The 7,500-nt window shown below is 50.4% G+C and overlaps 41 non-coding genes across 41 annotated transcripts in view; all 41 read right to left on the bottom strand.

Moving 5' to 3' along the window:
• LOC311396025 (5S ribosomal RNA) overlaps positions 1-43 on the bottom strand; it is a 119-nt gene extending 76 nt beyond the window's left edge. Inside the window, exon 1 of the ribosomal RNA XR_014661818.1 lies at positions 1-43. This exon is cut by the window's left edge and continues 76 nt beyond it. This is a non-coding gene — a ribosomal RNA (5S ribosomal RNA).
• Positions 44-112: 69 nt separating this feature from the next.
• LOC311383613 (5S ribosomal RNA) lies at positions 113-231 on the bottom strand. Its single transcript, XR_014650440.1, has one exon. It is a non-coding gene; the product is annotated as a 5S ribosomal RNA (ribosomal RNA).
• Positions 232-300: 69 nt separating this feature from the next.
• On the bottom strand, positions 301-419 carry LOC311388860 (5S ribosomal RNA). The gene has a single exon (XR_014655280.1). It is a non-coding gene; the product is annotated as a 5S ribosomal RNA (ribosomal RNA).
• Positions 420-488: 69 nt separating this feature from the next.
• Positions 489-607, bottom strand: LOC311403443 (5S ribosomal RNA). Its single transcript, XR_014668584.1, has one exon. It is a non-coding gene; the product is annotated as a 5S ribosomal RNA (ribosomal RNA).
• Positions 608-676: 69 nt separating this feature from the next.
• LOC311410852 (5S ribosomal RNA) lies at positions 677-795 on the bottom strand. Its single transcript, XR_014675352.1, has one exon. It is a non-coding gene; the product is annotated as a 5S ribosomal RNA (ribosomal RNA).
• A 70-nt stretch (positions 796-865) lies between these two features.
• On the bottom strand, positions 866-984 carry LOC311417412 (5S ribosomal RNA). The gene has a single exon (XR_014681349.1). It is a non-coding gene; the product is annotated as a 5S ribosomal RNA (ribosomal RNA).
• Positions 985-1,053: 69 nt separating this feature from the next.
• On the bottom strand, positions 1,054-1,172 carry LOC311384328 (5S ribosomal RNA). Its single transcript, XR_014651118.1, has one exon. It is a non-coding gene; the product is annotated as a 5S ribosomal RNA (ribosomal RNA).
• A 69-nt stretch (positions 1,173-1,241) lies between these two features.
• On the bottom strand, positions 1,242-1,360 carry LOC311362264 (5S ribosomal RNA). The gene has a single exon (XR_014638747.1). It is a non-coding gene; the product is annotated as a 5S ribosomal RNA (ribosomal RNA).
• Positions 1,361-1,429: 69 nt separating this feature from the next.
• On the bottom strand, positions 1,430-1,548 carry LOC311362194 (5S ribosomal RNA). Its single transcript, XR_014638735.1, has one exon. It is a non-coding gene; the product is annotated as a 5S ribosomal RNA (ribosomal RNA).
• A 69-nt stretch (positions 1,549-1,617) lies between these two features.
• On the bottom strand, positions 1,618-1,736 carry LOC311419620 (5S ribosomal RNA). Its single transcript, XR_014683361.1, has one exon. It is a non-coding gene; the product is annotated as a 5S ribosomal RNA (ribosomal RNA).
• Positions 1,737-1,805: 69 nt separating this feature from the next.
• Positions 1,806-1,924, bottom strand: LOC311410851 (5S ribosomal RNA). The gene has a single exon (XR_014675351.1). It is a non-coding gene; the product is annotated as a 5S ribosomal RNA (ribosomal RNA).
• A 70-nt stretch (positions 1,925-1,994) lies between these two features.
• On the bottom strand, positions 1,995-2,113 carry LOC311417673 (5S ribosomal RNA). Its single transcript, XR_014681587.1, has one exon. It is a non-coding gene; the product is annotated as a 5S ribosomal RNA (ribosomal RNA).
• A 69-nt stretch (positions 2,114-2,182) lies between these two features.
• LOC311359285 (5S ribosomal RNA) lies at positions 2,183-2,301 on the bottom strand. The gene has a single exon (XR_014638199.1). It is a non-coding gene; the product is annotated as a 5S ribosomal RNA (ribosomal RNA).
• A 69-nt stretch (positions 2,302-2,370) lies between these two features.
• LOC311414065 (5S ribosomal RNA) lies at positions 2,371-2,489 on the bottom strand. Its single transcript, XR_014678290.1, has one exon. It is a non-coding gene; the product is annotated as a 5S ribosomal RNA (ribosomal RNA).
• Positions 2,490-2,558: 69 nt separating this feature from the next.
• On the bottom strand, positions 2,559-2,677 carry LOC311396024 (5S ribosomal RNA). Its single transcript, XR_014661817.1, has one exon. It is a non-coding gene; the product is annotated as a 5S ribosomal RNA (ribosomal RNA).
• A 69-nt stretch (positions 2,678-2,746) lies between these two features.
• Positions 2,747-2,865, bottom strand: LOC311383612 (5S ribosomal RNA). The gene has a single exon (XR_014650439.1). It is a non-coding gene; the product is annotated as a 5S ribosomal RNA (ribosomal RNA).
• Positions 2,866-2,934: 69 nt separating this feature from the next.
• Positions 2,935-3,053, bottom strand: LOC311389256 (5S ribosomal RNA). Its single transcript, XR_014655641.1, has one exon. It is a non-coding gene; the product is annotated as a 5S ribosomal RNA (ribosomal RNA).
• Positions 3,054-3,122: 69 nt separating this feature from the next.
• LOC311403442 (5S ribosomal RNA) lies at positions 3,123-3,241 on the bottom strand. The gene has a single exon (XR_014668583.1). It is a non-coding gene; the product is annotated as a 5S ribosomal RNA (ribosomal RNA).
• Positions 3,242-3,310: 69 nt separating this feature from the next.
• LOC311410850 (5S ribosomal RNA) lies at positions 3,311-3,429 on the bottom strand. Its single transcript, XR_014675350.1, has one exon. It is a non-coding gene; the product is annotated as a 5S ribosomal RNA (ribosomal RNA).
• Positions 3,430-3,499: 70 nt separating this feature from the next.
• Positions 3,500-3,618, bottom strand: LOC311417410 (5S ribosomal RNA). The gene has a single exon (XR_014681348.1). It is a non-coding gene; the product is annotated as a 5S ribosomal RNA (ribosomal RNA).
• Positions 3,619-3,687: 69 nt separating this feature from the next.
• Positions 3,688-3,806, bottom strand: LOC311384327 (5S ribosomal RNA). Its single transcript, XR_014651117.1, has one exon. It is a non-coding gene; the product is annotated as a 5S ribosomal RNA (ribosomal RNA).
• A 69-nt stretch (positions 3,807-3,875) lies between these two features.
• LOC311362123 (5S ribosomal RNA) lies at positions 3,876-3,994 on the bottom strand. Its single transcript, XR_014638724.1, has one exon. It is a non-coding gene; the product is annotated as a 5S ribosomal RNA (ribosomal RNA).
• Positions 3,995-4,063: 69 nt separating this feature from the next.
• LOC311362042 (5S ribosomal RNA) lies at positions 4,064-4,182 on the bottom strand. The gene has a single exon (XR_014638708.1). It is a non-coding gene; the product is annotated as a 5S ribosomal RNA (ribosomal RNA).
• Positions 4,183-4,251: 69 nt separating this feature from the next.
• On the bottom strand, positions 4,252-4,370 carry LOC311419607 (5S ribosomal RNA). The gene has a single exon (XR_014683348.1). It is a non-coding gene; the product is annotated as a 5S ribosomal RNA (ribosomal RNA).
• A 69-nt stretch (positions 4,371-4,439) lies between these two features.
• On the bottom strand, positions 4,440-4,558 carry LOC311410849 (5S ribosomal RNA). Its single transcript, XR_014675349.1, has one exon. It is a non-coding gene; the product is annotated as a 5S ribosomal RNA (ribosomal RNA).
• Positions 4,559-4,628: 70 nt separating this feature from the next.
• Positions 4,629-4,747, bottom strand: LOC311417672 (5S ribosomal RNA). Its single transcript, XR_014681586.1, has one exon. It is a non-coding gene; the product is annotated as a 5S ribosomal RNA (ribosomal RNA).
• Positions 4,748-4,816: 69 nt separating this feature from the next.
• Positions 4,817-4,935, bottom strand: LOC311396317 (5S ribosomal RNA). The gene has a single exon (XR_014662084.1). It is a non-coding gene; the product is annotated as a 5S ribosomal RNA (ribosomal RNA).
• A 69-nt stretch (positions 4,936-5,004) lies between these two features.
• LOC311381694 (5S ribosomal RNA) lies at positions 5,005-5,123 on the bottom strand. The gene has a single exon (XR_014648641.1). It is a non-coding gene; the product is annotated as a 5S ribosomal RNA (ribosomal RNA).
• A 69-nt stretch (positions 5,124-5,192) lies between these two features.
• LOC311418455 (5S ribosomal RNA) lies at positions 5,193-5,311 on the bottom strand. Its single transcript, XR_014682297.1, has one exon. It is a non-coding gene; the product is annotated as a 5S ribosomal RNA (ribosomal RNA).
• A 69-nt stretch (positions 5,312-5,380) lies between these two features.
• Positions 5,381-5,499, bottom strand: LOC311404865 (5S ribosomal RNA). Its single transcript, XR_014669882.1, has one exon. It is a non-coding gene; the product is annotated as a 5S ribosomal RNA (ribosomal RNA).
• Positions 5,500-5,568: 69 nt separating this feature from the next.
• Positions 5,569-5,687, bottom strand: LOC311361969 (5S ribosomal RNA). The gene has a single exon (XR_014638695.1). It is a non-coding gene; the product is annotated as a 5S ribosomal RNA (ribosomal RNA).
• A 69-nt stretch (positions 5,688-5,756) lies between these two features.
• On the bottom strand, positions 5,757-5,875 carry LOC311414064 (5S ribosomal RNA). Its single transcript, XR_014678289.1, has one exon. It is a non-coding gene; the product is annotated as a 5S ribosomal RNA (ribosomal RNA).
• Positions 5,876-5,944: 69 nt separating this feature from the next.
• On the bottom strand, positions 5,945-6,063 carry LOC311381923 (5S ribosomal RNA). Its single transcript, XR_014648856.1, has one exon. It is a non-coding gene; the product is annotated as a 5S ribosomal RNA (ribosomal RNA).
• A 69-nt stretch (positions 6,064-6,132) lies between these two features.
• Positions 6,133-6,251, bottom strand: LOC311395181 (5S ribosomal RNA). Its single transcript, XR_014661048.1, has one exon. It is a non-coding gene; the product is annotated as a 5S ribosomal RNA (ribosomal RNA).
• Positions 6,252-6,320: 69 nt separating this feature from the next.
• Positions 6,321-6,439, bottom strand: LOC311386314 (5S ribosomal RNA). The gene has a single exon (XR_014652956.1). It is a non-coding gene; the product is annotated as a 5S ribosomal RNA (ribosomal RNA).
• Positions 6,440-6,508: 69 nt separating this feature from the next.
• On the bottom strand, positions 6,509-6,627 carry LOC311410847 (5S ribosomal RNA). The gene has a single exon (XR_014675347.1). It is a non-coding gene; the product is annotated as a 5S ribosomal RNA (ribosomal RNA).
• Positions 6,628-6,696: 69 nt separating this feature from the next.
• Positions 6,697-6,815, bottom strand: LOC311404853 (5S ribosomal RNA). Its single transcript, XR_014669871.1, has one exon. It is a non-coding gene; the product is annotated as a 5S ribosomal RNA (ribosomal RNA).
• Positions 6,816-6,884: 69 nt separating this feature from the next.
• Positions 6,885-7,003, bottom strand: LOC311396023 (5S ribosomal RNA). The gene has a single exon (XR_014661816.1). It is a non-coding gene; the product is annotated as a 5S ribosomal RNA (ribosomal RNA).
• Positions 7,004-7,072: 69 nt separating this feature from the next.
• Positions 7,073-7,191, bottom strand: LOC311384848 (5S ribosomal RNA). Its single transcript, XR_014651605.1, has one exon. It is a non-coding gene; the product is annotated as a 5S ribosomal RNA (ribosomal RNA).
• A 70-nt stretch (positions 7,192-7,261) lies between these two features.
• Positions 7,262-7,380, bottom strand: LOC311417409 (5S ribosomal RNA). The gene has a single exon (XR_014681347.1). It is a non-coding gene; the product is annotated as a 5S ribosomal RNA (ribosomal RNA).
• Positions 7,381-7,449: 69 nt separating this feature from the next.
• Positions 7,450-7,500, bottom strand: part of LOC311384326 (5S ribosomal RNA) — a 119-nt gene continuing 68 nt past the window's right edge. Inside the window, exon 1 of the ribosomal RNA XR_014651116.1 lies at positions 7,450-7,500. This exon is cut by the window's right edge and continues 68 nt beyond it. This is a non-coding gene — a ribosomal RNA (5S ribosomal RNA).

The raw sequence follows: 7,500 nt of genomic DNA, 5'->3' as shown, positions 1-7,500 counted from the left end.
ATCAGACGAGATCAGGCGTATTCGCAGTGGTGTGGCCGTAAGCAATTGCTCCTGGCACCAGACAGGACTTTAAACAGGAGAAAGGATCATTTTTTTTACCCCAAATGAAAATAGATTTCAGCACCTGGTATTCCCAGGCGGTCTCCCATCCAAGTACTAACCAGGCCCGACCGTGCTTAGCTTCCGAGATCAGACGAGATCGGGCGTGTTCACGGTGGTGTGGCCGTAAGCAATTGCTCCTGGCACCAGACAGGACTTTAAACAGGAGAAAGGATGATTTTTTTTACCCCAAATGAAAATAGCTTACAGCACCTGGTATTCCCAGGCGGTCTCCCATCCAGGTACTAACCAGGCCCGACCGTGCTTACCTTCCGAGATCAGACGAGATCGGGCGTGTTCGCAGTGGTGTGGCCGTAAGCAATTGCTCCTGGCACCAGACAGGACTTTAAACAGGAGAAAGGATCATTTTTTTTACCCCAAATGAAAATAGCTTAAAGCACCTGGTATTCCCAGGCGGTCTCCCATCCAAGTGCTAACCAGGCCCGACCGTGCTTAGCTTCCGAGATCAGACGAGATCGGGCGTGTTCACGGTGGTGTGGCCGTAAGCAATTGCTCCTGGCACCAGACAGGACTTTAAACAGGAGAAAGGATGATTTTTTTTACCCCAAATGAAAATACCTTACAGCACCTGGTATTCCCAGGCGGTCTCCCATCCAGGTACTAACCAGGCCCGACCGTGCTTAGCTTCCGAGATCAGACGAGATCGGGCGTGTTTGCAGTGGTGTGGCCGTAAGCAATTACTCCTGGCACCAGACAGGACTTTAAACAGGAGAAAGGATGATTTTTTTTTACCGCAAATGAATATAGCTTACAGCACCTGGTATTCCCAGGCGGTCTCCCATCCAGGTACTAACCAGGCCTGACCATGCTTAGCTTCCGAGATCAGACGAGATCGGGCGTGTTTGCAGTGGTGTGGCCGTAAGCAATTACTCCTTGCACCAGACAGGACTTTTAACAGGAGAAAGGATGATTTTTTTTACCCCAAATGAAAATAGCTTACAGCACCTGGTATTCCTAGGCGGTCTCCCATCCAGGTACTAACCAGGCCCGACCGTGCTTAGCTTCCGAGATCAGACGAGATCGGGCGTGTTCACGGTGGTGTGGCCGTAAGGAATTGCTTCTGGCACCAGACAGGACTTTTAACAGGAGAAAGGATGATTTTTTTTACCCCAAATGAAAATAGCTTACAGCACCTGGTATTCCCAGGCGGTCTCCCATCCAAGTACTAACCAGGCCCGACCGTGCTTAGCTTCCGAGATCAGACGAGATCGGGCGTGTTCACGGTGGTGTGGCCGTAAGCAATTGCTCCTGGCACCAGACAGGACTTTAAACAGGAGAAAGGATCATTTTTTTTACCCCAAATGAAAATAGCTTACAGCACCTGGTATTCCCAGGCGGTCTCCCATCCAAGTACTAACCAGGCCCGACCGTGCTTAGCTTCCGAGATCAGACGAGATCGGGCGTGTTCACGGTGGTGTGGCCGTAAGCAATTGCTCCTGGCACAAGACAGGACTTTAAACAGGAGAAAGGATCATTTTTTTTACCCCAAATGAAAATAGATTACAGCACCTGGTATTCCCAGGCGGTCTCCCATCAAAGTACTAACCAGGCCCGACCGTGCTTAGCTTCCGAGATCAGACGAGATCGGGCGTGTTCACGGTGGTGTGGCCGTAAGCAATTGCTCCTGGCACCAGACAGGACTTTAAACAGGAGAAAGGATGATTTTTTTTACCCCAAATGAAAATACCTTACAGCACCTGGTATTCCCAGGCGGTCTCCCATCCAGGTACTAACCAGGCCCGACCGTGCTTAGCTTCCGAGATCAGACGAGATCGGGCGTGTTTGCAGTGGTGTGGCCGTAAGCAATTACTCCTGGCACCAGACAGGACTTTAAACAGGAGAAAGGATCATTTTTTTTTACCCCAAATGAAAATAGCTTAGAGCACCTGGTATTCCCAGGCGGTCTCCCATCCAAGTACTAACGAGGCCCGACCGTGCTTAGCTTCCGAGATCAGATGAGATCGGGCGTGTTCAAGGTGGTGTGGCCGTAAGCAATTGCTCCTGGCACCAGACAGGACTTTAAACAGGAGAAAGGATGATTTTTTTTACCCCAAATGAATATAGCTTACAGCACCTGGTATTCCCAGGCGGTCTCCCAGCCAGGTACTAACCAGGCCCGACCGTGCTTACCTTCCGAGATCAGACGAGATCGGGCGTGTTCACGGTGGTGTGGCCGTAAGCAATTGCTCCTGGCACCAGACAGGACTTTAAACAGGAGAAAGGATCATTTTTTTTACCCCAAATGAAAATAGCTTACAGGACCTGGTATTCCCAGGCGGTCTCCCATCCAAGTACTAAACAGCCCCGACCGTGCTTAGCTTCCGAGATCAGACGAGATCGGGCGTGTTCACGGTGGTGTGGCCGTAAGCAATTGCTCCTTGCACCAGACAGGACTTTTAACAGGAGAAAGGATGATTTTTTTTACCCCAAATGAAAATAGATTACAGCACCTGGTATTCCCAGGCGGTCTCCCATCCAAGTACTAACCAGGCCCGACCGTGCTTAGCTTCCGAGATCAGACGAGATCAGGCGTATTCGCAGTGGTGTGGCCGTAAGCAATTGCTCCTGGCACCAGACAGGACTTTAAACAGGAGAAAGGATCATTTTTTTTACCCCAAATGAAAATAGATTTCAGCACCTGGTATTCCCAGGCGGTCTCCCATCCAAGTACTAACCAGGCCCGACCGTGCTTAGCTTCCGAGATCAGACGAGATCGGGCGTGTTCACGGTGGTGTGGCCGTAAGCAATTGCTCCTGGCACCAGACAGGACTTTAAACAGGAGAAAGGATGATTTTTTTTACCCCAAATGAAAATAGCTTACAGCACCTGGTATTCCCAGGCGGTCTCCCATCCAGGTACTAACCAGGCCCGACCGTGCTTACCTTCCGAGATCAGACGAGATCGGGCGTGTTCGCAGTGGTTTGGCCGTAAGCAATTGCTCCTGGCACCAGACAGGACTTTAAACAGGAGAAAGGATCATTTTTTTTACCCCAAATGAAAATAGCTTAAAGCACCTGGTATTCCCAGGCGGTCTCCCATCCAAGTGCTAACCAGGCCCGACCGTGCTTAGCTTCCGAGATCAGACGAGATCGGGCGTGTTCACGGTGGTGTGGCCGTAAGCAATTGCTCCTGGCACCAGACAGGACTTTAAACAGGAGAAAGGATGATTTTTTTTACCCCAAATGAAAATACCTTACAGCACCTGGTATTCCCAGGCGGTCTCCCATCCAGGTACTAACCAGGCCCGACCGTGCTTAGCTTCCGAGATCAGACGAGATCGGGCGTGTTTGCAGTGGTGTGGCCGTAAGCAATTACTCCTGGCACCAGACAGGACTTTAAACAGGAGAAAGGATGATTTTTTTTTACCGCAAATGAATATAGCTTACAGCACCTGGTATTCCCAGGCGGTCTCCCATCCAGGTACTAACCAGGCCTGACCATGCTTAGCTTCCGAGATCAGACGAGATCGGGCGTGTTTGCAGTGGTGTGGCCGTAAGCAATTACTCCTTGCACCAGACAGGACTTTTAACAGGAGAAAGGATGATTTTTTTTACCCCAAATGAAAATAGCTTACAGCACCTGGTATTCCTAGGCGGTCTCCCATCCAGGTACTAACCAGGCCCGACCGTGCTTAGCTTCCGAGATCAGACGAGATCGGGCGTGTTCACGGTGGTGTGGCCGTAAGGAATTGCTTCTGGCACCAGACAGGACTTTTAACAGGAGAAAGGATGATTTTTTTTACCCCAAATGAAAATAGCTTACAGCACCTGGTATTCCCAGGCGGTCTCCCATCCAAGTACTAACCAGGCCCGACCGTGCTTAGCTTCCGAGATCAGACGAGATCGGGCGTGTTCACGGTGGTGTGGCCGTAAGCAATTGCTCCTGGCACCAGACAGGACTTTAAACAGGAGAAAGGATCATTTTTTTTACCCCAAATGAAAATAGCTTACAGCACCTGGTATTCCCAGGCGGTCTCCCATCCAAGTACTAACCAGGCCCGACCGTGCTTAGCTTCCGAGATCAGACGAGATCGGGCGTGTTCACGGTGGTGTGGCCGTAAGCAATTGCTCCTGGCACAAGACAGGACTTTAAACAGGAGAAAGGATCATTTTTTTTACCCCAAATGAAAATAGATTACAGCACCTGGTATTCCCAGGCGGTCTCCCATCAAAGTACTAACCAGGCCCGACCGTGCTTAGCTTCCGAGATCAGACGAGATCGGGCGTGTTCACGGTGGTGTGGCCGTAAGCAATTGCTCCTGGCACCAGACAGGACTTTAAACAGGAGAAAGGATGATTTTTTTTACCCCAAATGAAAATACCTTACAGCACCTGGTATTCCCAGGCGGTCTCCCATCCAGGTACTAACCAGGCCCGACCGTGCTTAGCTTCCGAGATCAGACGAGATCGGGCGTGTTTGCAGTGGTGTGGCCGTAAGCAATTACTCCTGGCACCAGACAGGACTTTAAACAGGAGAAAGGATCATTTTTTTTTACCCCAAATGAAAATAGCTTAGAGCACCTGGTATTCCCAGGCGGTCTCCCATCCAAGTACTAACGAGGCCCGACCGTGCTTAGCTTCCGAGATCAGATGAGATCGGGCGTGTTCAAGGTGGTGTGGCCGTAAGCAATTGCTCCTGGCACCAGACAGGACTTTAAACAGGAGAAAGGATGATTTTTTTTACCCCAAATGAATATAGCTTACAGCACCTGGTATTCCCAGGCGGTCTCCCAGCCAGGTACTAACCAGGCCCGACCGTGCTTACCTTCCGAGATCAGACGAGATCGGGCGTGTTCGCAGTGGTGTGGCCGTAAGCAATTGCTCCTGGCACCAGACAGGACTTTAAACAGGAGAAAGGATCATTTTTTTTACCCCAAATGAAAATAGCTTACAGCACCTGGTATTCCCAGGCGGTCTCCCATCAAAGTACTAACCAGGCCCGACCATGCTTAGCTTCCGAGAGCAGACGAGATCGGGCGTGTTCACGGTGGTGTGGCCGTAAGCAATTGCTCCTGGCACCAGACAGGACTTTAAACAGGAGAAAGGATGATTTTTTTTACCCCAAATGAAAATACCTTACAGCACCTGGTATTCCCAGGCGGTCTCCCATCCAGGTACTAACCAGGCCCGACCGTGCTTAGCTTCCGAGATCAGACGAGATCGGGCGTGTTTGCAGTGGTGTTGCTGTAAGCAATTACTCCTGGCACCAGACAGGACTTTAAACAGGAGAAAGGATCATTTTTTTTACCCCAAATGAAAATAGATTACAGCACCTGGTATTCCCAGGCGGTCTCCCATCCAAGTACTAACCAGGCCCGACCGTGCTTAGCTTCCGAGATCAGACGAGATCGGGCGTGTTCACGGTGGTGTGGCCGTAAGCAATTGCTCCTTGCACCAGACAGGACTTTTAACAGGAGAAAGGATGATTTTTTTTACCCCAAATGATAATAGCTTACAGCACCTGGTATTCCCAGGCGGTCTCCCATCCAAGTACTAACCAGGCCCGACCGTGCTTAGCTTCCGAGATCAGACGAGATCGGGCGTGTTCACGGTGGTGTGGCCGTAAGCAATTGCTCCTGGCACCAGACAGGACTTTAAACAGGAGAAAGGATCATTTTTTTTACCCCAAATGAAAATAGCTTACAGGACCTGGTATTCCCAGGCGGTCTCCCATCCAAGTACTAAACAGCCCCGACCGTGCTTAGCTTCCGAGATCAGACGAGATCGGGCGTGTTCACGGTGGTGTGGCCGTAAGCAATTGCTCCTGGCACCAGACAGGACTTTAAACAGGAGAAAGGATGATTTTTTTTACCCCAAATGAAAATAGCTTACAGCACCTGGTATTCCCAGGCGGTCTCCCATCCAGGTACTAACCAGGCCCGACCGTGCTTAGCTTCCGAGATCAGACGAGATCGGGCGTGTTCACGGTGGTGTGGCCGTAAGCAATTGCTCCTGGCACCAGACAGGACTTTAAACAGGAGAAAGGATGATTTTTTCTACCCCAAATGATGATAGCTTACAGCACCTGGTATTCCCAGGCGGTCTCCCATCCAGGTACTAACCAGGCCCGACCGTGCTTAGCTTCCGAGATCAGACGAGATCGGGCGTGTTTGCAGTGGTGTGGCCGTAAGCAATTACTCCTGGCACCAGACAGGACTTTAAACAGGAGAAAGGATCATTTTTTTTACCCCAAATGAAAATAGCTTACAGCACCTGGTATTCCCAGGCGGTCTCCCATCCAAGTACTAACCAGGCCCGACCATGCTTAGCTTCCGAGAGCAGACGAGATCGGGCATGTTCACGGTGGTGTGGCCGTAAGCAATTGCTCCTGGCACCAAACAGGACTTTAAACAGGAGAAAGGATGATTTTTTTTACCCCAAATGAAAATACCTTACAGCACCTGGTATTCCCAGGCGGTCTCCCATCCAGGTACTAACCAGGCCCGACCGTGCTTAGCTTCCGAGATCAGACGAGATCGGGCGTGTTTGCAGTGGTGTGGCCGTAAGCAATTACTCCTGGCACCAGACAGGACTTTAAACAGGAGAAAGGATCATTTTTTTTACCCCAAATGAAAATAGATTACAGCACCTGGTATTCCCAGGCGGTCTCCCATCCAAGTACTAACCAGGCCCGACCGTGCTTAGCTTCCGAGATCAGACGAGATCGGGCGTGTTCACGGTGGTGTGGCCGTAAGCAATTGCTCCTTGCACCAGACAGGACTTTTAACAGGAGAAAGGATGATTTTTTTTACCCCAAATGAAAATAGATTACAGCACCTGGTATTCCCAGGCGGTCTCCCATCCAAGTACTAACCAGGCCCGACCGTGCTTAGCTTCCGAGATCAGACGAGATCAGGCGTATTCGCAGTGGTGTGGCCGTAAGCAATTGCTCCTGGCACCAGACAGGACTTTAAACAGGAGAAAGGATCATTTTTTTTACCCCAAATGAAAATAGCTTACAGCACCTGGTATTCCCAGGCGGTCTCCCATCCAAGTACTAACCAGGCCCGACCGTGCTTACCTTCCGAGATCAGACGAGATCGGGCGTGTTCGCAGTGGTGTGGCCGTAAGCAATTGCTCCTGGCACCAGACAGGACTTTAAACAGGAGAAAGGATGATTTTTTTTTACCGCAATTGAATATAGCTTACAGCACCTGGTATTCCCAGGCGGTCTCCCATCCAGGTACTAACCAGGCCTGACCATGCTTAGCTTCCGAGATCAGACGAGATCGGGCGTGTTTGCAGTGGTGTGGCCGTAAGCAATTACTCCTTGCACCAGACAGGACTTTTAACAGGAGAAAGGATGATTTTTTTTACCCCAAATGAAAATAGCTTACAGCACCTGGTATTCCTAGGCGGTCTCCCATCCAGGTACTAACCA

The sequence above is a fragment of the Micromesistius poutassou genome (assembly GCF_964030765.1).
Source record: "Micromesistius poutassou genome assembly, chromosome: 1".
Classification (NCBI taxonomy): Eukaryota; Metazoa; Chordata; class Actinopteri; order Gadiformes; family Gadidae; genus Micromesistius; species Micromesistius poutassou.
The sequence above is the reverse complement of the archived record's forward strand: the minus strand, read 5'-3'. Positions and strand labels throughout refer to the sequence as shown.